Below are 25425 nucleotides of genomic sequence, written 5' to 3'. Positions count from 1 at the left end.
AAAATTCTGTAAGAATATTTTTCAAACATACGTCAAGATTATAATCATCCCGCATTACGTTAGCGTTGAAGATGAAAGATATAATCCATAGCGAGTGGGCGTCTAATAATGGAATAATAAAACACAGACACGGTTACTAGTATTATTCTTATAAGAACATATATAAGATTCTTAATTTATTATAATAATAAAATAACTAAGGAATAATCGTCAATCTAAAGAATGTTGCCTTTCACACGACCTAAGACAATAATAAAATAAATTTTCCTCTTATTCTCCTAAGAAACTCTCAATATTAGTCATATCAATGATTTATGAACTAACTTTTCGATTGATGAACATTTATTTACTATTTAAGTTGTGTTACCATCATACAATGAAGTCGTTGTTAAAAATGTATTTTATTAGAGAAATTATACGACCATCTGGGAGAGATAAATATTTCACGGTTGCTTTATCGTTTGTCGACTTCGCTCTTTGACCCTAATAACCTTCGAATTTGTTAACAAGCAACTAGTCTTCTCAGGATTTACAGTAAAATATTTAACTTATACTTAAAAAAGACCACATTATCTTTGATTAAAAAAACTGATTTCGTTGAAATCTATTTTATAGAACAACAAAAATGTAAAGTTAGGAAGCAGTCATTACAAGAAAGATTTACTTTTTAATCAGATCTTGGCAAATTGAATTAAAAGGAATGATGTTTAATATTCTAGAACATAAAGAATGTTTTTTCGGAATGTTATACTAAAGGCGGCATCTCAACAGCTAAAATATACTTATTGGAAAGCTTTCTATGGAGACTCTTTGAATAAAGGCAACTTAAAATAAGTTAATATGTTTGCAATTACTTCTGAAGAACGTTCATATATTCAGTCTTATTACAGTGAACAGATATATTTGTATAATATATTATATTTGAAAACGAATCAAACAATATCCTCTCACACAGACTACAGTCAAACTTTATTTGTATTTTGCGTTTCGTAAATGTAATGATTTAAAATTTTCAAATTAAGTGGTGAGTTGGTTATGAATTTCAATGATCAAAGACGTACTATGTAAGACTAATAAATCCTATTGCCTACCTTCTGTTATTTCACAATCTTGTAACTTCGTCACTTTTTGAAAACACAACTGTACCAATTACCAAACGTTTGTGTTATTGTCGCGGCAGCTGATTTGTCACTGGATTAAATAATGTCAGCAAGAATATGTTTATATCGCATAATAGTATGTAAATTTTCAAGTTCTATGTCATTCTGTACACTGGTGTAGCGAGTTTTGTAAAGCAGGAACCTACAGATTACAGCATTTACCAGTCTTTCTGTATATTGAAAAATATTTGACCGAAATTTGGAAAAGATTTTAGGTAATATTATGTTACAATATAGGAATAGGGATTAGTAAAATATCAATTGAAAATGACTCACTGATGATATCATTTATTATCATAACATTGTAATTGATTTATACAACCTAACCTAACCTAACCTAACTCAGTGTTTCATAGCACATAAGTAATGAAAATCATTTTAGCAGATTATATAATTATTACTGAATAGTTAATGTTTTCGAACTATTTATTTACCGATGGCACGTCCGTATCTCATGGAGTATTAGAATCAATGGAATAATAAATGGTTTTGTATCTGCTCCAATTTCGTCCACTGCTTCTTCTTTTCGTCTCTTTTTTAAGGACGGGTAGCAGGAATCACTTGGTGATGAATATTGAGCTATGTATATTATTGGCTACAATCCTAAGTAAGTCAGTATTTATTTACCGTGTAGCAGACACGTGTTATGGAACTAATAAATAAACAATGTTAGAAACAAGTTTCAAAGTTAATTTCATAATATTGTGAAACTATATGCAGGTTATTGCTTAAGATTGCGAAATATTTAATATTATAATACGTCATAAGTATGCAATAAAGTTGCCATTAACAAAGATTTTTAGCATGAAAAAGACGTTATAAAACATGGGGATTTATTGGTAACAAGTTTTAAAGGTAATTTCATAATATTGTGAAAATAAATTTAGTTCCAATCACGTTATAGGTCGTTTATCCCTGAAGGGGTAGGCAGAGACGCAACAGAGCGTGCTCGCACATGTCGCCGTACTTATTCTTTATTTATCTTTAAGAAACAATTAGCATGAAAGAATAGCCCCATATAACATTTGTATTGTTTATTGACCTCTAGATATCCAAAATATAAACACTTAGACAGTGAATTGAAAAAAAGTTTGTTGTATAATCGTCACTCATTTTATAAAACGTGCGTCATTATTTCATTACCGTGCATGCATAAGTAAGCAAATTACGTTCTTGGTTACATACGCATAATGTTTCTCATTAATACGCCTGTACAGTGTGCACCGTAATTAAAATATGCCATACATAACATACATAACATCACGCATTTTATCCCCGAAGGGGTATGCAGAGGCGCAACTAGGGCACCCACTTTTCGCCAAGTATGTTCCGTCCCATGATGTGATAGGGGGCGAGCCTATCGCCGTATCGGGCACAAATTCCAGACTCCGGGCTATATGCCAACATCCTAAAAAAACGAATTCGTGATAATTAAGAAGGTAAAAGTTATTTGTGTTTATGTAGTCAGTACTCAGGCGTAATATTTGCTAAGTAAGCCGTATTCAAAACAAAAATAATGATAATATATTTTTTAAATCTCATTAGCTTATCCTCAGAACAGTACATAATAAATTATGAAACATTTTTAAATTTGATCAAAACTCCATATCAAAGTATTATATTTGAATTTTGAACAACAGTATAGTGGTAAAACAGGGAAGATGATAGCTTGTGAGGATGAGGCGTGTGAAAAGTGCGCTTGAAATAAATTACTTCAATTACGGACTGACGAGTGCTCTCATAGCGTGATGTCTTGTAGAAACAGCTTTTACTGTACGTAAAACGATTTAAATAATTATATGCTTTACGTTTTCTACATATTTCATTTAAGGGTTAATAAAAGTTGCAGCTATAAAAATACTTTCTGCGTGATATTTTATATATTTATTCACTACAGGTTCTATATACTACATATATTTTAGTGGATAAAAGTTACTTAAATTTCGTTTTTAATAAAATCTATAGTATCATTATATTAAAAGATTTGATAGTAAGTATTTTTTGTCTAAATATCAAAAAGAAGATATCATAATAATATAAACCTTTTATGTTGAATTGACTGACGAGTATCCTCAAGTTTAATGTTAAAACCGCTTTAAAATAATGACCTTGCAACCGGCCCTGTAATGTGTGAAACGACCTTTAATCAAAACAAGTTTACGCATTACTCAAAAAATATTGTACTGCTACCAAAACTGGATCAAACTAGAAATATATTTCCTATTAGCATCGCTTCTTGTATGTTCAGGGATATATAGACAAATTTCCAATATTTATTACATTATTGATCATCTATATTGACTTAATATCGAAAGATAAATTAAACTAAGGTATTAGTAGTTTATATAAAAAATATAGTTTATATACTACGATTTGAGACGCTTGTAAGTACTTTTACTGACTATTGTTATCGTTAAAAGTACTATTGTTCAATGTCTGTAAAAAATCCATTGAGAAAACTCTACATTTTTATTTTCATAATACACAAAGAAAATGAAACGTATTTTATTTGTTAACTGATTACAAACATTTGGAGAAAAAAGCAAATTATATATTGGTATTTGGTTCCATTATAACTGATTATGGCGTACCGTACTAGCTTTTGTATACAAAGACATCGCATATATAAAAAGTTAAGAAATATCTGATAATGAGGCACTCAGGACTACTATCAAAGGGCATATTAAGAACTACTTTGCAAAATAACATTTCGAATACTTTTAACGTGAGTAAAAACTTAGCGATAAATTATCAGTTGATATCATGATAGGAAACACATACTATAATATAGAAATGTGACGTATGTCTCAAATATAGTAATATACAATATACTGTGTTAAATTGCGTCAAAGAAACGTAACATAAACCAGGCCAATACAATATTGAAATCCAAAAAATGTATCAAACATATTCTGTGTCTTATAGAACGCATGTATTAAATGTATCTATAGATGAATCGAATCGTTTTGCAAGGAATGTGGTCGAAGCGGCTTTCCATTACTTCTATCCTCCGCTCGATATGTCAAGAGATGTAAATTGAATTTTGAATTATTTGCTTTCTTTTTCTTAGTAATGGTATCGAAGCAAGACAGAACAATAAATTTTTTAAGTCGAAATAATAATATTAGCGTCATAATAAAAACGACGGTTCTCGCATTTTTTGTCAAACACAAATTCGAAACCAGTAAAATAAAGGGAATCTAACAATATATTTTTTTTGTTTATTCATGTACACATTTTATATACATCAATGTATAAAGGGCGGACTTATTGCCAAATTCTTTCTCTACCAGTCAACGTTTTGGTGATACAGTGATGAATTGATGATTGAATTGAATTAAACAAGAAAGGTAGGTGAAATAAATAGTAAAAAAATTAAATATTGAAACAAAAAAAAATAGAGCATAAATATAAAAGTGTAACCACAGGATCATACCCAATAAACATAATAAACGAATATAATATAAATATATAAAGAGAAGTAATAATTTATTAGACGTCCTTTGGCGGCCGAATACCAAATGTACTTATTGTATAATTTTTACCACTGAATATCTTATTTGTTCAGATGGATTTAATGTTGGTAAACGGTTTTTTCCATTACGTATTTTAAAGTTATTGTCGTTAAAGTATATGCAACAACTTGATTCAAAATAAACACTTCGATGGAATGCAGTACGTACATGTTCATTTATATACATATTTTCACTTGTTTATTCCTGTCCAGTTGCTGTCGTCAATATTTACTGTTTTCAAGACACAACTATGTTATAAGTCGTTATAATTAATTATGACTTCAATTAACACTTGATATTGGTTTAATTGACCTTAAAAACTGGTTGTTGAAGAATATCGTGGATAAAATAAATTCCCCCTATAAGTTTTGTTAACGTTTCATGGTAGGTTTATCCCCAAGATCTGTTTACTAATATAATTATCTAGTTGGAATATTTATCTTAAGATCCTGATGAGTAAAGTATTCTAGACTGATACGATTTTTTTCAACTTCACTATATTCTACACCATGGTTAAAATCTCGTATATTAATAATGAAATGCTTATTGTCTACATTCTCTTCTCCTCACTCTACGTATATTAATATGATTTATTTAACTATAATTTGTGGAAATTGGTGTTTAACGTTTTAATAGTTCTAATTAAGATAGATGCTATCTAAGCCGGAGTTAGGTCTACTTTCAAACTTGTTATTCTACGATGCCATTACAATTTTAACCTTTTCTTTCCTTTGAATTCTATCATGTAGTTTTTACCTTTAAGCGAGTAATATATCCATTATAAAGTAACCATTAATCTTAAGTAACCTGTCCTACCCATCTATGTCCCAGTAGTTAAGTCTCCAAACATGTTTAAATCTTCGATTAAAATCAATAATTTATCTTAAGTTATCTTCAAGTATTAACGAGTTGTGATTGAAAAGTACTTATTCTTTTGGAAGCATTTATCGATCCGGTAAGCAATTCTTTGTAATAAGTTCATTTACGAACAGTACGAGACATATTATGAACGAAAATTAATATGTAACTGTTAATATATGCCAATATGTCTAGACATGTGAAAGACGGTCCGAAATAAATGACTACCGCGTCTTGACCTATCTGACACACGACTGCCGATGTCATTGTCGCGTGAGAACCAATCAGAGTGCTCGCATGCGTTTGGACGTGCAGTCATCGGTACGCGTGACCGGACGGATACCCAAATAGGTGCTCATCTGATCCGAGGGCCACGGAAGAATTTATTCTTAATCCGCTTAAAGGATAATGTGGTTACTGACATACGTATTTCCATGACTTTATAAGTGGAGTCAATAATCGAATTATTTATTTTTGTAGAATATCAGCCAATAACAATAAAAGTACAAATATAACTCATAAAATTGAACTTGGTTATTTCTAAGTAAATGGTAGGCGTAATATATTTATATATTATTATATCATGACAACTGCAAGTATAAATGCAGTTAACGCAAAGCCTAAATAAATTATATTATATTTAATTATAAAATAAATTGCAATAGTGATAAACATGTGAAAGATAGTCAAGGTAATTATATAGCAGCAATCATGACTTGAGTTGAATAAATTCCTGGCAATGTAGCTGCGATAGCGTATCCGCTAATCGAATGTAATTTGCGATCTTCCGGGATTATAATGGCCTACATATGTATGCACATAATATATGTACGTATGCATAAAAATCGGGCCGTATATCTAAACTTTAATATCTACTGAGATGTTTTTATTATTATGTTATGTACTTAATAATACGTTAAGTTTTTTAGAAATACGATATGGATCTTTACTAAAATTTAGGTAATCATGTCTCGCATAGTGAGAGGGTTTTACTCTATAACAACAAATATTCAGAACCAAAATTAAAATTAAAATATTCACGCTTATTTCGAACTGTAATTTGACAGTAACGCTGACTGCGCCTTATTTTTTACAGAAGACATTATTTACTTACACCAGAATAAATTGTAGCGATCATTCCTAATTCACACTTCAAATTGGAAACCCCAGTGCAAATTGTTTATTGACTGAAGTTTAACTATTTTATCCGAAGCGTCACGTTTATTCTTTTTCTCACACGGTTTTGCTAACGACGTATCCGTGTATATGTTGTCATGTTTACCAATACATATAAGTGCGTGATAACATGATTATCTTTGCCATAAAAAATAGATAATTGGTCATCATTATTGTTAGCACTATGTGGGATTATTTGATTTTCACACAACTCTAATTACGTAATTCTTTGAGGCGCTATGTGTGTTTGAGTTGCTTATACGTTTGTTGGATGAATATTTATAAGGATAACTTTAAACTTTTTCAAGTTTGGCATAATTCAAAGTAATATGATATTCAATTTTGATTACTGTAGTAGTACAGAATTTCGTCATTTCAGTTATATAAATTATTAGTAATGCATATTACATAATGTACATAATATGTACGTAATATTTTTATACATACAAATTACGTAATTTATACTTTATTTTTATTTAAATTTATTTAACTGGGAAACAAAACAGATTACTATCAGTATATTCTAAGAAACATGTATATTGGGTTTTATTTTAGATACATACTATAAACACTGAAGTAAAGTTTATCACATATTACACTGAAAACTATACAAACAAGTTTAAGATAAACGGACTCTAAGTATTATGGGTCCAATAAGATACATTTTGTCCACGCATTAAACATAAACTGAGAGCGGCGGGAGGTCGTAAGTTTGTTTTTTAAGGAATCAATGGGTTTCTTATGTTCACAACCCTTGGCGCCAAACACTTGTTCAAAGGCACCGAACTGTTTTTTTCCGCTGTCGACACTTCCAGGAATTAGTCCTAAGGGCTGTAAAATTTTTTGTCCCAATATTTCAAACTTGTGAATGACTCGGTGCGTGGGAATTTTTTGTTCAAGATATTTTGGGTAACCGTATTATTTATGTATGACGCCTCGGATATCTATTTGTGGCTGAGAAACATTAGAATGGAAATTTTTTGGGACTGGTTTATTGAGATGAAAAAATATTACAGTATTCAAATTTGTGTAGCGTGTTTAAAGTCAATCTCGTAGCATAAACTAGATTTATTATTAACATATGGATATATTGAATGAGCGAACCAAGACATTGCTAATGTCACGGTCAGAATGATTGAAATTATTAATTTGACGATTTGGATTTTATAAAATAAAAAGCGTGAGAGTGACTTGCCAAATTATATCAAGCACTAGATATCAAGTTATAAATGAACAATGAGTTTACCTTTGAAAATGTAACTTTGTTATAATTAAACACATTAATTACTACAGAGACACGTCTAAGCGTCTTTTATAATCATCTAGTAATTATACTTTAACCCAATAATTATATTCATACCCATTTTTCAATTATAATATGGAGAAAATTATGAGAGATCTTTCAATGAACACCAACTTTCTCTCATTGCGATAATCGCCTACTAAACAATACACTTGTTACGCAGTACGTTATACGAGTTTCGTAAGCTATATTTCATTGTTATTTGCCCTCTGATTTAGCGTGTCAATTATTATACGTAACTGTATAACAAATACGTTTTCCTCCTAGCATATGCTGAATACGGGTCACGCAATGGAGTTATCACAAATCGATAAGCTGGTAATTGAAACGCTAACCGTATACATCTCAACGAGCATTTGTGTATCAATTAATGCTGCCAAATAATTTAAACACGTGGCTATACGAAAACATAACTTGCGACCATATTAAACACACAGCTGCACGTTTTGTTTTTTTTACATAAGATGGATACACCCACAATATTATTATTAAACTGTTAATGTAAAAAATAAATTACGTCTTAAAGAATAAAGCTCCGCGTGTTCAATATTTTAATAGCTTTAGTATATTAACTGGTTTATTTCATCTTAGATTGTCTCACAATATAAACATAACAGGTGTGGTCGAGAATTAAATATTTAAGATAAGACATTCATGCGACATGTGATGAGGTCATTTGGATTCAATTACAAATATTTGCTATATGCACACTGAACTAATAGGTACAAGAGATTTGAGATTAGCCTACGTGTTAAGATTATAATAGAATATTATCTGGTCAAGTTGAGAGTTGAACCATACATGAATTGTCATACAAGCTAAAGAACTGCATCTGCATTAATCGTCTTCAAAACGGAAACAAATATATTAGTTACCGCCAATTTTTTTTTACAGCTAGTCGTCGTTTTATACATATTTTCTATGGGAGTGTGATAACACCCTAGTCTCGCTAGTTTATTAAATAGACAGCTCTACAACGTGTCCTTTCTATTTATAATTTCCAATTCTATTTCTTCTATGGCTTTCTTAAAACATTATCTCGTGTGTGTCACATATTTTATTAATACCTAATTTTCATTTTTTTATTGTACATGTGTTATAATATAGATATTTTGTGTTTGCATTTGATTTGATCAAATTGTAATATTATATGAAAAAAAAATTTAAATGTATGGATGACGTGCAATTCCAAGTATCGGCCCCCAACAATATGTAGAGCTAGTACATTGGGGGCGCTCATATCCCCTGAATTATATTCGTACTATCCCCTGCATTTTTAACAATTTATCGATTGAATTCGGGGGCGTCAACCGAAACCCCTGCATAACGACCAAATTTCATGGAATCTTATTAACTTGGTGTTTGTAGAGTTCCTTTACTATTGAAGTTCAAAACCGTATTAGACCCCAAGCTAAATTATTAAATTATTTCTCGTGCTGTTCTTTACAATTCTTTGACAACTTATTTTTTGTAATCAAAATAGTTATACGACATTTATTATAATATTTATTAATTTATTATTTTAAAACATATCAAACATTTCAATGAAATAGTATTTTTCACGTATAAAATATTAATCTTGAATGTGAGGAATTTTCCTAAAGAAATTAACTGGAATATTTTAAAGTAATAGTTAAACATTGTAAGAATTCATTTTATCTTTTTGGGTCGTTTTATCTGTGTAGTCACCGCGTTGATACTAGTATCTTAGAAATCACATCAAATCAAAACATGTGAATTGAACAACGTGGAGAAGAAATGTTGAATGACACTTTATTTTATTATAATACATAATATCTTACATTGATATAAAATTATTTACCCCAAGATATTATTGTGTACAAACTATCAAAAGGCAATAAAATTATATTGGTTTCTATTGATCAGTTCTTTGATGTTCAGTACAGATTATAGTATCGCGTCGCGTCGTTTTCCTACTTCATTAATAAATTAGTCTTTGCGCCAAAAATGTTTTCCTTATTAAAATCGGTGCCTAAAATAAAATTTGACACAAATTACATGTCATGCATTCACCATAAAATAAAGTTTTGAGGATAATAAATCAGTGACAAAAATTTCAATATCCATCATAATTTACAATCATTCTTAACAAAGGTGGTGCAGAAAATTATACAATGGTGTCACCGTCGCTTGTAAAACGCGTCATCACTGCGTGCACATACGACATAAAATGTTTAGTACAATCACTGAAAACTAGTTTATTTTTTTGTTTCAAGGTCTTCGACGTGTACTGAACAGATGGATTAAACACAGCTCGACAGTTAGACGATTGATATTTGACAATGATATGTCGGGAAAAGAAAGTCGGTGTATTTGCTAATGGTCTGACATACAATTCTGATTTTAATAACCTAATTATTAGTCATTATAATAATCTTGTTGTTTTAAGAACATAGAATGTGTTACAACTTGAATTTCGACGAAATAGTAATGTCAAGTTATGTATATTGAATTAGTTGGGTTATTTCAGATACTCATTTATAGGCAGTAAACGTCATGTTTTAGTTGCTTTTATTTTGTACCCTATCATTTCAACTCACGCAAAAAGATTAATGCAATATGTACAATGTAAATCTTCTGAAATGGATTGTAAATTTATAGTTCATAATAATATATTGGCATTCAATGTTGCGGTTATTGTGATCGATGTTCAATTATTATCTGCAAAAGCCATTAAATAAATACTATAGTTTCTATTGTAAATGTGACGATTATGTTGCAAAAATGAGATTTTGGATGTATTATTTTGCGGTTGACGATTATATGTGGTTTTTGCGTATAACCAAGATAAATTATGCATTTGTTTCTCATTTATATATCGCTAAGGGTTTATCGCATTTAAACTGGTGCTTCTGTGTATAACCGGTTTTTTGAGTGATTTTTTACTTTTATTTAAATATATATTTAATGTGATAATTGTATACTACGCAGTATGTATTCTACTTATATATTTATATTATTAAAATAGTAACCGCAAACAGAGTTGCAAAAGTTAATTAAGATTCGATCATTTCATAGACAGAATAAATTGGAAATATAGACACATAACATTATCATTATAGAACTTTTAATAATACTAATATTGCCATATACATTTTAATTGACTTATATTGCGTAAGGCTACTTAGCCTATTTGTACTTACAAGTGAATACCCAAAATATATTAAGGTTTAGGTTCGATGCACAAATAGACCTTTGTGTATAATATTATAGCGGACCTACGAGCTACAATTTGTTAAGATATACTCCTTAGTGAACTAACACATCGCGTGTATTGAGTTAGAGTAAAATAGTATAGTATCCCGGCTCGTTGGCGAATCCGGTGTCGTGGGCGCGTATTTTCACCTGAGTCACATCGGAGTAGATATCATCCAGATATTCCATATAGTTTGTTAAACACTATTTATTGTTTTTATAATTGAGTGTGAAAGTATATACCTAAGTTTGTGAACTCATTCATAGTCGATTAGGTAGTTAAAGCGTATTTATGTTTACTTATATGTATACAGTATTTATATTTACAAAGCATCCCACAACTAAGTAATTCTAATTTCGATTACACGCGTCTACATTGTTCTTTATACTGCAAATACCGTTGCAGTGCAGTTACGACTGAAGCTTTGTTAAACCCAACATCCATAACAATGAAGTTTACACTTTCTCCGAATAATCTTGTTTAAGAGTTCATTGACACGAAATAACTTTAAATAATTGACTTCATTATTATGCATTTTGTTATTTATTGCATTTTTTAAATATAAATACAAATATAGAGTACATGTTGGTTTAAGTGATGGTAAAGTGTAAGTTGGTTATGATCATACCCGTTAATGATAATTGAACGTGTTTTAGTTATAAAGTGTATAAAGTTTTGTTAAGAACGTAAATCACGAGCCGAATAATAAAACGTCGAAGCGGAACTAAGTTTTCGGCGCATCATTAGATACGCTGAAGCCAAATGACGTATTCACTGTTCACAAATTGTTGTAAGTTTTTGTATAGATATAAAATACAATTCCGCGCGTTTTTTTCTGTTACCCTGTAATTTAATTTTTCTCGAATGTTCGTATTGTGTTGTATCAAGTAGAGCTTAGCGAGAACATGCGTCGCTTACAAATCGCGGAATCTTGGATTCCATTCCTAGGCCCACCGATTTATATTTAGACTTTTGGTAAGTGTGATGGATTTTAAAGTCATTCGTTTATATAGTAAATTACATATTTCTGGTCGCTCCTTCAAAAATGTTAATGACTTTCAAATTATGTATTAGCTTAAGTGAATGAACCCATTTGCTATGCTTAAATGCCCAGAGATAACTGATGTACATTATAGCCCCTGACTACTAAGTAAATAAATGATTTTTACGTATTCACCTCTCGTTTTTATTGCGACGAATTTTTGTATTCGACATCTTGATATGACTATAAAGTTGAAAAGTTAGGATGAACAATAGGTAACAATATTATGTAGGTTACTTAACATACTTGGGAACTATTTTTTATGTCATTTTATATGTTATATGAAAACGTTAAAGTTTTTGAACAAATAATATTTAAAGCCGCCAAAATAACTTATTAAACTACCACGTGTAGACGTAGTGGACGAATAAATATTGTATTTGTCAATGTGTCGCGCCACAATATTACATCATAACAGATAGGGCACGGTTTTATCGAGCTTCGAGTGCAATAAAAACGACCATCGCCGCACAGCGGAAGGAAATTGTTGATAAATATCAATACTACATCTGTTTCCCATATATTTTAGTTGCGGCGTCCCACACAATAGATAGTTATCGGCTTTAGTACACCACAAAATGCGGACAATATGCCATGTGTGACGACTATAACATAATACCTACGAACGAGTATGTTTTATTCATAATTTATGCATTTTGAAACTCTTTAATGTATCGCTGTTTTATGAACTGACTTTTATAATGTACCTAAGTTTTACAAGGAAATCGTGATGAGCTCTTTTGATTTTTCTGAACAACTTTCTAATATTTTGTAACATGAGAATGTAGTTTAGAATATAGGTGTGAACGCTTCATGAACCAAAAATAGTTGCGCGCGCTTGCACATCCCGCGCGTTCCGTGTAAAAATAAAGCTGCGGCTAGACGAGCAGCCTAAGTGTCACTCACCCTGTGCACACGTGATGCAGGCTCAACGAAAGCGCACAAATCAGCACCAATACGTCAATCTCTCAAACGGACCTTGACCAATTCAAATTAATTTGGAATGCTCCGTAACGCCGGCTTATTAACATCCACGCGAACGCGTTTAACACTCACTGACTTTTTATAATATTAATTAAACACGTCAAGGCTACTGATTTGGAAGTGCAATCCTTCTTCACATGGACGATTGTTGCTAGATTTTAATTCTATTTTTTAATTCGGCAAATGTGAACGAAAGCGTTGACGCGTGCCTCCGTCACCGGTTGCGGGTGTACTGAGCGGCGCCGACGGCCGACCGCCATGTTTAAAGCACGCAGTTTGTTCGATAAAAAAACACTATGATCCGAATACATTTTCAGCGCGTGTATACAGAGGTTCAGTGACAGGTGATAATAGAAGTTCGCATGTAACCTTTGCAACTTGCAGCACACGATTGTGTGCTAATTAATCAATAACATTTGATGAAAAAGCGGGTAACATTTACTTTAAATATGTCAGCGAAATTTCGCGAACGTTACATTTGAAATTGTTAACCTCTAAAATGATACAAAATTGTCGGAATAGTTATTGTAAACAGTCTAGTCTAGGTTTAAAATTGATTGACAGTTGTAACAAGCCAAGCACTAACATAAATTATATTATTATTTCTAAAATGAATATATTTACGCCTTCAAAATCATATCATTAACTCTGCTGACCGTTATTATCGCGGAAAATGACAAGTGACAAAAACATAATAGGTATATTGTAAAATTACAAGGTTAAACCTCATTCATTTTATAACTAGTCGTGGCAGCGATTCTGTCCTCAGAGTTTTATTGAGTGTTTTTATATTTTGTATAATTTCACCTAATATAATGATAGAAACTGCATTCAAATCCGTTTAGATGTTTATATGTGATAGGCGACCACCATTCTCCGACAACATTACTGTTTTAGATATTAATTTAATATAAAACAAAAAATTCCTCATTTCAACGTTATTTTGTTTCCAAAAGGTTTTTCTAAATTGTTATACATTGATATCGAAAATATTTTTCAGAGTAGCGAACCTCCCTACTTACATAATATTATTATTTTGAGAATTCATATCCTGCTAACAATACATTTATATAAAATGTATTGGTTGCATCAATCATGAGTCATATAATTTTATGTAAGTTATGCACCCTCAAAAACTTCTTATCCATAGGGTATCAGTCTAATGTTATACGTATATTTGCCAAATAGATATCATGGAAGAAAAGAAAATGTTACGAACATTTTCCCTCAACCTGGAGGGATTATTTGAAACCAATAGCTTTTGCTAGATAATTAGTATAATTTGAGTAGTTATTTAATATTAAATATTATAATACTTATGGCTGTGTTCGTAGTAATGTGAATTTATTAAGTCGAGAGCATTTTAATTGTAAGTAATAGCTTGCATTGGAGATATAATTACCAGTGCGTTTCTAATTAAGTCACTAACCTGACAGTACGCATGAGCATGATCTTCTATGTTCGATTTCACAGCTTCTTAAGTGCAGTACAGTTGATAGTGGCATGTTTGTACCTGTGTTTGCTTTCGCTGGCATATGTAATCAGATCGTGCAAATGAACAATTTCATTACCAATGGATTAAAATTTCACAGGCCTTAACTCAATATGCAATTGAAAGTTTATCATAAAAATGGTGAGTTCTATATCAAAATATAGAGGGATTTAAAAATTAAAACAACGTTTAAAATATCTCTGTAAATATTTATGGAGATTTTGAAAAATATTTTTTCGTTCGTCAAAAATATTAATAACTGCGATTTAAGTAATTTGTGATCAATCTATAAAAAAACAATCTCGCAATCTAGAAAGTTTTTGAACACTAAACACTTCCAAGTCAGTAATTATTAAATATTTAAATTGTATTCTGTACGATGATTAAACTCCAATTTTTGAGGAAAACGCGAGACAAAATGTATTCTACATTCCGGGATATTCCCACCAGTCGTTGAGAACTTTATAAAAATAAACAAATACGGTATAAATAAACAATATAGTGGATCTTGAATTTAACATTTCATTCATTGTCAAGGTTTGTACAGCCACAGTGACATACACACATAGAACATTTGTTTATCTGTGTACCATAAATGATGCATCTACACCAGGCTATTTCTGCTAACTTACAGAAAATCAACGTGAAGTGACAACTTCTTTTGCGGTAAGGCGAGGAAATTTTCGCCCTTTCCCTCATAGTCCTTATCTGTTTATTGTAAGACCATTAAACCGATCAATATTCACATTTTAGACTGTTTATGGGCGGTAGAGTTTAGCATCAGGAGATCATCTTATTCTTAATAAAACTACTTTCCTTATCTTTTTGAGATCATCTTATTTTAAAAAAAAAACTAGTTTCCTTATTTTATTTGTAAAATAAAATACCGAGTCTATATACCAAGAAAGTTTAATAACGGAATTGAATATTTTATTCATTTAGTTATGTATTTTGGCGTGATAAAACGAGAGACAAGCCCCCTATGATTCATGAGAAAAAGACAATCGAAGTTCTACTTATTACATCACTGCTCACTTCTTCGGGATCGCAGGTGTAAGATTCTATGTAGATACTACCCACTTAACTGTATTAAAACGAAAATATTGGATGCATTTTAAAAAATATAGAAAGAAGTGACGAAACATATTGAATGGTATTGAAAGAAAATCATTGGACGCATTTCAGACTGGCTATAATATATACAAATCCCAGGGGCGAACTACAGCCGCATTTATTATGCGGAGGGCCCGAGTTTTAGGGGGGGCTTTTATCCCACGCGTAAAACTTAAGCGGGCACAAAATTTTCGCACTGTCCTAAAAGGATATAATTTTATATATAGGGCTCATCTTGGGCAAATTGCATCTATAAGAAGTCATAAATTAACCAAAACATAATATCCCGTTAATGCTCAACTTAACAGTTACAATTCGTGCAGCGTTTGTTATTTCATAATCATGATTTATTTTAAGTAATTAACAATTTCAAGGACACTAAAGATGTAAACGCCATAGTTAAGTTAAAGCTTAATTGTACAGTATGGAAAGTGGGTGTAATTAGTATAGAAAGTCCTTATTAAGGCGCAGTTAAGTGAATTTATATATTTGTTTTAAATTCTATGTGTGCGCCTGACACTCTTGAATCAGTTATTTAGAGCATGAACGACAGTTTAACATCGTGAGTGGACAATCCAACAGGTTGTGGTGAATCACATTAAACGAACGAAAAAACTTTATAGTTTCGCACATACTTCTTAAATGTTAAAATTACTTCAGTAATAATGTTTACAGATTTACCCATATAAGGAAACTACTATAATAATGAACATATCGGACACGTTAAGGAAAATAATGTACATTTTAAGTACTTGAATTATAGTAATTTATATTCCTATGCAAAATGATATTTTTATGTTTTTCCTCTTCATTATGCACAAAAAAACAAGAAGAAACATATTTGGTTTACAAATACGTAACTTTGTTAAATTTAAGCTGCAGATATAAAAGACTTTTGTAGTCGAAATACAGAATAAACATACCAAAAAATACATATCTGTACTTTTTATTTAACATTCTGTCAGTTTTATTTATGCCAAATTCCTACTGTACCCGCGACTCCTACTCGACGATAAGTTTATTTACATGATCACTTTACACAATTCGGCTCGTTTCTTGATTTATGCTATATTTGTTTAATAGAGTCGGTCAACACGATAATGAAACCTATAACGAAATCCGTTTGTAAGTTTTTGCGTCATGGCCCGTGTATAAATAAATTAAGACACTATTGTTTTATTAATGTAGATCAATGTCATCAGAAAACCGCACTATCTTACATGGCAAGCTTTATGAGAGTGCAAAGTTTACAGTGTTTACAAAACATTAACGCAGTAGAGTAAACTATTTCATTTCAGGAAAACGATTGAACATCTGTTATATCGCAAGTCAAACTAAATAATATTTTATTTCTTAATGGTTTAACAAACCACGGTCTGATTAAATCTCATTGACAGAAGTGTCATGTGACTACATACGGGTCCATGGCATAAAAAAGTATTCGGCGAAATGTCATGTCATAGATAAAAAAAAAATTGAATTAAGTTACCGCTTTCACTGACATGAAATTAAGCACTAACGCAGCACTAAGTTATAATAAGTGCCGATCTTTGACGGAACCAATAGCGTTGGGGCTCCGATCGGGTGTAATGTACCGTACGCGGTACAATACTAGTTTTCATTCGTTTAAACTGCTGGTTAGGTATACAGTAAACCAAAAATAGATTGCAAAGTCATTTTAGAATGGACAACATTATCGAAAAGCAGATATTTGTTTTCGAATTAAAGCAAATTAAAATTTAATTATCACGCAAACTACGCTTTTAGATATTTTCCGCTAATACAAATGTATGCATAAAATTTTACAATTTATTTTTTGTATTAAAAAAAAATCACCTCAATTTGTGATTGGTTAATCATTTGTAAAGTCATTGACAGATGGTAGGGAGTAAACCACGACCTCAGAGTTTCAAGCCCACGCTCCATTGACTTAGATAACGTGACAACTGTTTTTTGTCATTAATTAAAAATTAAATATTAATGAAACCTTGAATACAAGCACTATTAAGATCGATTCTGAATAAATCCGTTATCTAAATCCCATGATTACCATAAGTGTCAAAAAAACTGATGTCGCTCAAATCCCTAAACCAATTTCAAATTTTATATCTTGATATGCCTACTCATGGAATATTCCACGTAAACCTTTATGTTATGATGTACTGTGCTGACCTTTGGGATCATTAAAATATTTTAAATTAAATATAAAAGTTAATATATTTAAAGTCTGCTTAAAATACGTCATAAAACTTATTAGACGGAGTCTAAACATGCTAGACGGACGTAAGTAACGTATATATAAACATTCAAAATTATTATTCTAATGACAATATGGTTTTCCCATTGATGTTTTGCCCACCGGAAGAGCACAATACACAAATTGCGTACGTGCGCACAAGATAATAGAGATAGTCATCTAAATTTGAAATATATATGCGCATTGAATTTTTGTAGCTGCTTGCGTAAATGTTGCCATCATCATAATTATTTTTTATTGCTTATTGATGATAAATGAAATGCCACCCAGATTTTTTTTATCGAGCATTGCATTATATCATACAAAAAAATTACAAATTAACTCTTAAAATACATCCAAAACTTTTCATGTAACTTCATATCAGTAAATTAAAATGTATATATGAATTTCTGATAAATTCCTTCTTTTAATGGAAAATAGAACATTGTCGAAAAAATTTAAATTACTCGTATATTTATTGCACTCTCCATCTAGGGTATAATATTTTACTTTTCACTTTGGTGTGCGTTTATTAAAATATTTGGAAAAAAGAGAAGGCAAGTGCTATTAATTTTAACAAATATAATTAATATTAACATATACTATAACTTACAAATCCATATAAATCTAACTACTCGGTTGTACCGAATTTAAATGTTTTCTATCTAAAACTTTAATGCTACAAATTGAAGATATGTGTATAACCATAGATTTAAGGAAATTGCATCAATTTTATTTTTCTGTTTAAAAATGTTTACAATAAATAGTATTTGTATTGTATTGTTCACATAGCATCTTTCTAAACCATAATATTATACAAAGTCTACAACTGAAGTACTAGTTATAATTTTTAAGATTGATACAATAGTTATTCTGACATTATCTACCAATAAAATCATTTTTTTATAGTATTAGTTCTTGTGTCGATACCATATATAAGCTACAATAAGTCAGTTGAATAAATACTCTACATGTGTAACGCAGAAGGACACAGGGATATTTAAAATTAGACGCCAATGTAAAGTCGCTCTACTTTAGTGGCGTAGTAGTATTACGTGCATGGTACTACAGCACTCTGAGATCTTGGGTTCGAATTCCGGTCGGGCAAAGTGATATTACGTTTTTGTTATTACGTTGTTCTTTTCACGTTGTTGTTTTCAGTATTAGGTCGGAGTCGGGCACTTGTATCTGATATGCTAAAGGCTCGCCACCTATCACATCATGGAACGGAACACACTTGGCAAAAAGTGGGTGCCCTGATTGCATCTCTGCCTACCCCTACGGGGATAAAAGCGTGATGTGTGTTTGTTTGTGTATACAGACGCTCGAAACAACCAATGCTTGCTGAAAGCGCGGCCTCACAACAACGTGGCACAGTTAACGTTAATTCATATCTACAGCGATTACTTAATGATGTTTACATGGTTTACTTAAGTTGCATTCTTCAGTGGAGGTTTCCATTGTTTTAAGTTTGTTTCATAATTTAGTTTCATAATTATGATAAGGTAATGATGTTACACATGAAAACATGTGGGTTTATCTTTTGGTGTAATAATTGAAGTTAGCTTTGATTGTTGAGTGATGTTACTAATCTAGAATATTAAGCCGCATTAATGTTAATAATTATTTAAGCCATTAAAAAGTTAACCAAAATCCCTATTATAAGTACAAATTTAAAAACAATTCTAAAAATACATATCATAATATTATGGTTTTGTAGATTGATGATTTTTCTATTTGTATGTGTAGAATAACATTAACATGTCCATTGTTTTAAAAGAATGAGCAGTTGTTGGAAATGAACAGGAAACATCAAATGAAACAATAAGAATTTGTGATAGCAAATAATTCTTAACTTATAATTTCCTATTCCATGTGATATTGAAAGCAGATTTAAATTTATTTTACATTCACTGCGATAACTTTAACATTAAAATATTATAACTTAGTCATATCAGAAATAAGAGGAAGATAATATAGCATTTAATACTTTTCTTAAAGGTTAATCTTAAGTTTATGTTTGTAAATAAAGATTATAGTCTAATTAATATTCATTAATCAACAGCAGCTTACATAATTTTATAAACAAACCCATGAAAAATAACAGCTACGGCGATAACATTATAATTATTTATTATACGTATTATGTATTATAAAAGTAAGTCAATGTAACTCACAGTGGTTGATATTTTCAAAATAAATAATGATTATTAACGTATATAACTGTGTGGTGTTTCAGTATCCTCATCACGCATGCGCAGAGACCTCGCTAGTCGTGACTTCGTCGCCATGTCATCAGTATTCCAAGCAATAAAATATATAATTGAAAGAAACTAAACATATATTAGACACGTTGCTCACGTGCTTAATGTTAATATTTTACCAAATCTAACAAATATATCTACGCAAATGTCCAATTATGAAGTAAATAATGGCTTGTAAGTATTTAAAAACCTAATATTCCATTCATTGCTACTTCAAATTATCGTGGTAAATTGAAATAAGCTAATTATGAAGTTTAATTACGCTCTCCTCATATCTCAATCTGGCCTCATAAAGAATTTTGCTCAGTTTTTACGACCGCATGTCGAAGGTCAGCCCTAGCGGGGAGATCTGTATATACATTCCCACTAAATAAAGCAGGCAATGATATATTATCTTCCAAGCATAGTTATTTACTTGAAGCAATTAAAGTCAAGTTATCACATTTTATGGCAAGTCATATCTCTAGGGTAAAATGAAACGTCCGTTTTATTGTGGTGTCCAATGTTATATTGTCACTCGTGGTATCCATACAGTTATTTTAAAGATTCCGTGTCTGAGAAGGAAACCTTGTGGGATCACTTTTGTCCGTTTGTTTGTCAGTACCCTCGTACTCAGGAAAGCGTGGAGCCATCAATCTCTTTCAGATGTGAAAAATCAAACTTCAGTCAACGCGATCAAAAGACATTATCATTATATGCTACAATTTCAAAGGGGAATTTCTCGTTGAAATATAATCATGGAACTTGGTAAGAAGCGATGTCTTGCAGCACATGTAAAGGAAAAATCTAAAAACTATATATACGTAATTTAATAAATTATATAATAAAAGAAACTAATTTAGTATTAAAAACTTATTATTTTCAATTGGTTCAATAACCGTGTCTAAGATGTCTAAGTGAAGTTTGTCAAGTTTAAAGTTNACATATAATATATGTACTACATAGATACCTTACCTACAAGTTTGTGCGGACCCTCGGTGTGCGAGTCAAACTCGCATTTGTCCGGTTTTTATTTTAAGATTTGCCTCTGTAGCTAAGCCCGCGTAAGACTGTTCTCAAGGCTATATAGTAACCCTGTATCATTCAGAGATAATGTTGGTTCTTATTTAATATTGGTGAAATTTATTCATTGTGTTTCCCTCGTATGTTAGTGGCCGTCTGGGGAGGTATTACTGAATTGTCTGTTGCTACCACCAAGCAGCAGTGTGCACTCTTGCGTTACAGTTTAAAGGACATTGTTAATAGCGTAATTACTGCACATTATGAGACTTTAAATCTCATGTGTCAGGGCCACGAGGGCAGTGGAGTACCACGCACCTTGTAATATAAAATTCTGTATGGTATTGCTACTGTTTATGGGTGGATGTATCACTTACCATCAGGTTTGCGACAAGCTCGTCGTTTTAACCGCATTAAAAATTATAATAACTTTTCAGAATTGCACTGTGTATTAGTAGTGCGAGACTTCAGTAAAGCGCTTGAACAATGGAACAAACTAGAACTACAGCTTTTTAAATTACATTTAAACAATGAATAACGAAAAAATCTATTATCAGCTTCACTGGCTGTTGTTTTGAGGTTCTTGTGTTTATTGTGCAACATTTTTTTGCGTCTTACGATTTGAAAGTATTTGCTGACTCACTTGTCCTTCAAAGAGTAAAGATACGGAATTAATTTGGTTATAAAAGTAACGTTTTACATCCTTTTGCTTCCTTTATAAATAAGGTGAGGACTAAAGGTGAGCCTCGATTAAAATCTTTTACGTTTTAGCTCTTAGATTTTCTGCGAATAAATACTGTTTCTTCAGGTTGGATGTTAAAACAAGTTATCAGATATAACATATTACTTCCAGAGTGGAATTGACGTCACAATAGTGGCCATAAAATTAAGGCAATTCGTTTCTGCAAATGGTAAGAAGTATAAGTCAAGCTTGTTACCAGTAGTTAGACTACGATTTCTTCCATTGTCTTCTGCCATTAGACATTAAAAGGCCTAAATATTAAAACGTAACAGAATTTACGAAGAAATATTTTTTTACCCAGTTATTCTGCAAAATAGTTTTGAGATTTTTTCTTAAATATAAAGATAAATAGTGATTTAAATACGACAGGTAAAAAAAGATACATGAAAAGTATACAACATTGTAAGCAAACTGGATTTAAAATTAATAACCGCAAATATCTCCCTTTAGTTTCAGTACGCCTTAATTGCACATAATTATATGGAATGCAGTTTTTCCCCGCACTTTCTCAATTATAGCATATTAGAAAATACATTGAACGCAAATGACAGATTAGCAGCAACATAATTAAAAAACAAACACAGATATTAAGTGAGTAATGCGCAGCATACGTTTATTTAATAATGTTAAGTGATATGCGTGAAGTTAATTTTATTAAAATACATGCAACTGGTAAATGTTCAATTTCAACTTATTTTAATTATGGTTGTTTCCTTAAGTTTATGTTTTATTTCGAATGATAGACATGTTCCTGTTGTTTATGAGGCTTTTATATCTCAATAACAAAAGCTCCGTCGGGTTAAAGTTTATCGGTGCGTCCATTTCCGCAAAACATTATTACAAATATTTGTATTTGCAAGAACATAAACACTAACCTTACAAGGAAAATATAACAAGATATTCGTGACTTCCCTTTATTTAAACGGAGTGACTTCCGAAAACCATCCTCGTTAAAATATTAAACAAAATAATAACTTCTATGCGTATTAAAAATATTTACCAGATATCAGTGAAACTAATCCAATAAATTTGCAGAACACGCATACGTTTAAGGAAAATCATCGGTTAACGCAATGTATAATATAAATTTTAATGTCCAATTACGTGAAGATATTTGAGAAACCTCGTGACATGCCATAATCGTGGTAAAGAAATAACCACGTTGCTACGTATTTACACAAAATATATAAAACCTTACCGCAAAATTGGCGCTTAAGGATAAATAATCTACTGTCGAACTTTGATTGAGAAGGAGGACATCGATTACAGATTCTTTAGATTGTTAGCGGAAATGTCAACCATTTGGTGCGAAAACAATGTCAAGGGAAAGATAAATTGGTATTCAAGCAATTGCACCTCTCTAGATATTTCCTTGCGAACAATGCTGTCTTACGGGACCAAGGAAATTGGCTAAGCATTTGTGTATAGGCAATTGACTTTTACTGTTTACCAACATTGGCTAATAAATATACAGGCAAATTACTATTTGTCAGTCCGAATATTTCTATCATACAGCCTCGTGAATAAAATTGTAAGTGTACATCCGATGATAAAGACAATCCTTACACAGATTCAACTATTAATTTACTTATAAATTAATAAAATTATCAATTACCTACAAGATGTAGATTGATCATTTGGTTAAACAATGCTCTTTTTGCCCTTGAAGAGTGCACTTACTGGATTAGATGGATCGATATTACTTCGTTGTCGATAAAGTGGGCGTCAGTTTAGGTCATGCCAATTAGAATAAACATATGTAGCTTAAGGACGAATGAATCACAACTCATCATGAAGAAATGATGCATAATGGGGACGTATGCTGTATGAAAGGATATTGATCCTTATACCTACCGTTGGGTAGGTATTAAGGTGGATTTACTTTACACATTTCGCTAAAAACACTATTCTATCTATAATGTAAATCTAGTATTCTCTGCTGACCCTAGCCAAAACTAACGATCCGACTTTGAGGTATTATTCTACACTACATACAATATGATGCTACTGGGTGTTATTCGTCAGTCATTTATAGCCGATAATATATCTATGACAGTTGTGCTTAATTTGAATACGAATCAAGCGTTTTTAACTTTTTATATTGTAGCCTGCAGGGTACTTGGAACTATAAAAGTGTAAACTGCACTACAACCATGCGATGTTCAAAGTAGTCTTTCAATAATTTTCAAACGGATATGTATAAATATAATATAGAATTTATATTCTAACATACTATTTCTTGAAGTCGCATCAGTGGTTATAATGCCTATACGCATATGAATAAAAAAAGGAATTAACGTCAGAATGAAACTCAGGCGCATCGGCATTCATCGGTGGTATCATCTCAAAGTAATCTTTAAAAATATCCACGCCTACAAAATCTTTTCTATTACAGTTAGCGTATAGATAAATGCACGACTATTTGTTTACATTAACTTTTAATGTAGTTAGCGTGGCGGGAAAGCTTTATGGAGAATCGCAATGTAGATTGTGTAATATTTTAAAATAGATACATGTATCATATTACCACCAAAATTCAGGTAGTAATAGCGTTGATAGTGAATGTTTATTTTTAAATTAAATTCCTTAAGTTTGGTCGATATTTGTAAGCATCGGAATATGTATCTGTACATGTATGTGTATTTACACATTCACACATCACGCATTTATCCCTGAAGGGGTATGCAGAGGCGCAACCAGGGTATCAACTTTTCGCCAAGTCTGTTTGGTCCCATCATGTGATGGGACGAAACAGACAAAACAGGGGGCGAGCCTATTGGCACATCGGGCACAAATTCCAGACTTCGGGCTGATACTGAGCAGAAAAACCCAAATATTATATTGTTCAACCCGGGATTCAAACCCAGGACCTCAGAGCGTTGGCGTACAACTACGCCACCGAGGCAGTATATTATAATAATAATATTATGTACATGTGACGTTTTAGTGATGTTCATAATATTATTATGAAGGAAATGACTAATTAGTCGCTCCGACATCAAGATAATAATTTGCTTTGCGTACCGTACGTCACTGCTCTCTGGTCACTACTTGTAATAAAATTCAGATATTGCGTTAATTTCGTCGTTTCTGCCTACAATTCTTAGTAAATACGCAATTTTATTCTGGTTTTCAACAATTATGTGATGATGGCTTACCTAAGTACTGATATGAAATTGTTGAATATTATAAAAACACAGGTACACCGTATTTTTTTTTTATATAATTTTGTAGGATTTTCATGTAAAAAACAGACTAAACATTTATTATAAAGACACTTGACGATTCATCTTGCGAGTAATAATACGCACTTAAGATTACCAA

At 31.4% G+C, this 25425-nt stretch overlaps 1 protein-coding gene across 2 annotated transcripts in view; it reads right to left on the bottom strand.

Annotated features, from left to right (window-relative positions):
* The window catches only part of LOC115440820 (monocarboxylate transporter 7), a 35322-nt gene extending 21813 nt beyond the window's left edge, over positions 1-13509 (bottom strand). Inside the window, exon 1 of one of the 2 annotated variants that reach the window (XM_030165294.2) lies at positions 13178-13509. The gene's annotated coding sequence lies outside the window, so the exon portion shown is untranslated. Of the gene's footprint in view, positions 1-1091; positions 1174-13177 lie in introns of those variants that run through there. The other variant, XM_030165295.2, reaches the window with a different exon arrangement.
* Between the last annotated feature and the right edge of the window lie 11916 nt (positions 13510-25425).

This window comes from Manduca sexta, chromosome 19 (genome assembly GCF_014839805.1).
Source record: "Manduca sexta isolate Smith_Timp_Sample1 chromosome 19, JHU_Msex_v1.0, whole genome shotgun sequence".
NCBI classification, from domain to species: Eukaryota; Metazoa; Arthropoda; class Insecta; order Lepidoptera; family Sphingidae; genus Manduca; species Manduca sexta.
Note: the sequence above shows the minus strand (reverse complement) of the source record. Positions and strands in the feature narration are given on the sequence as shown.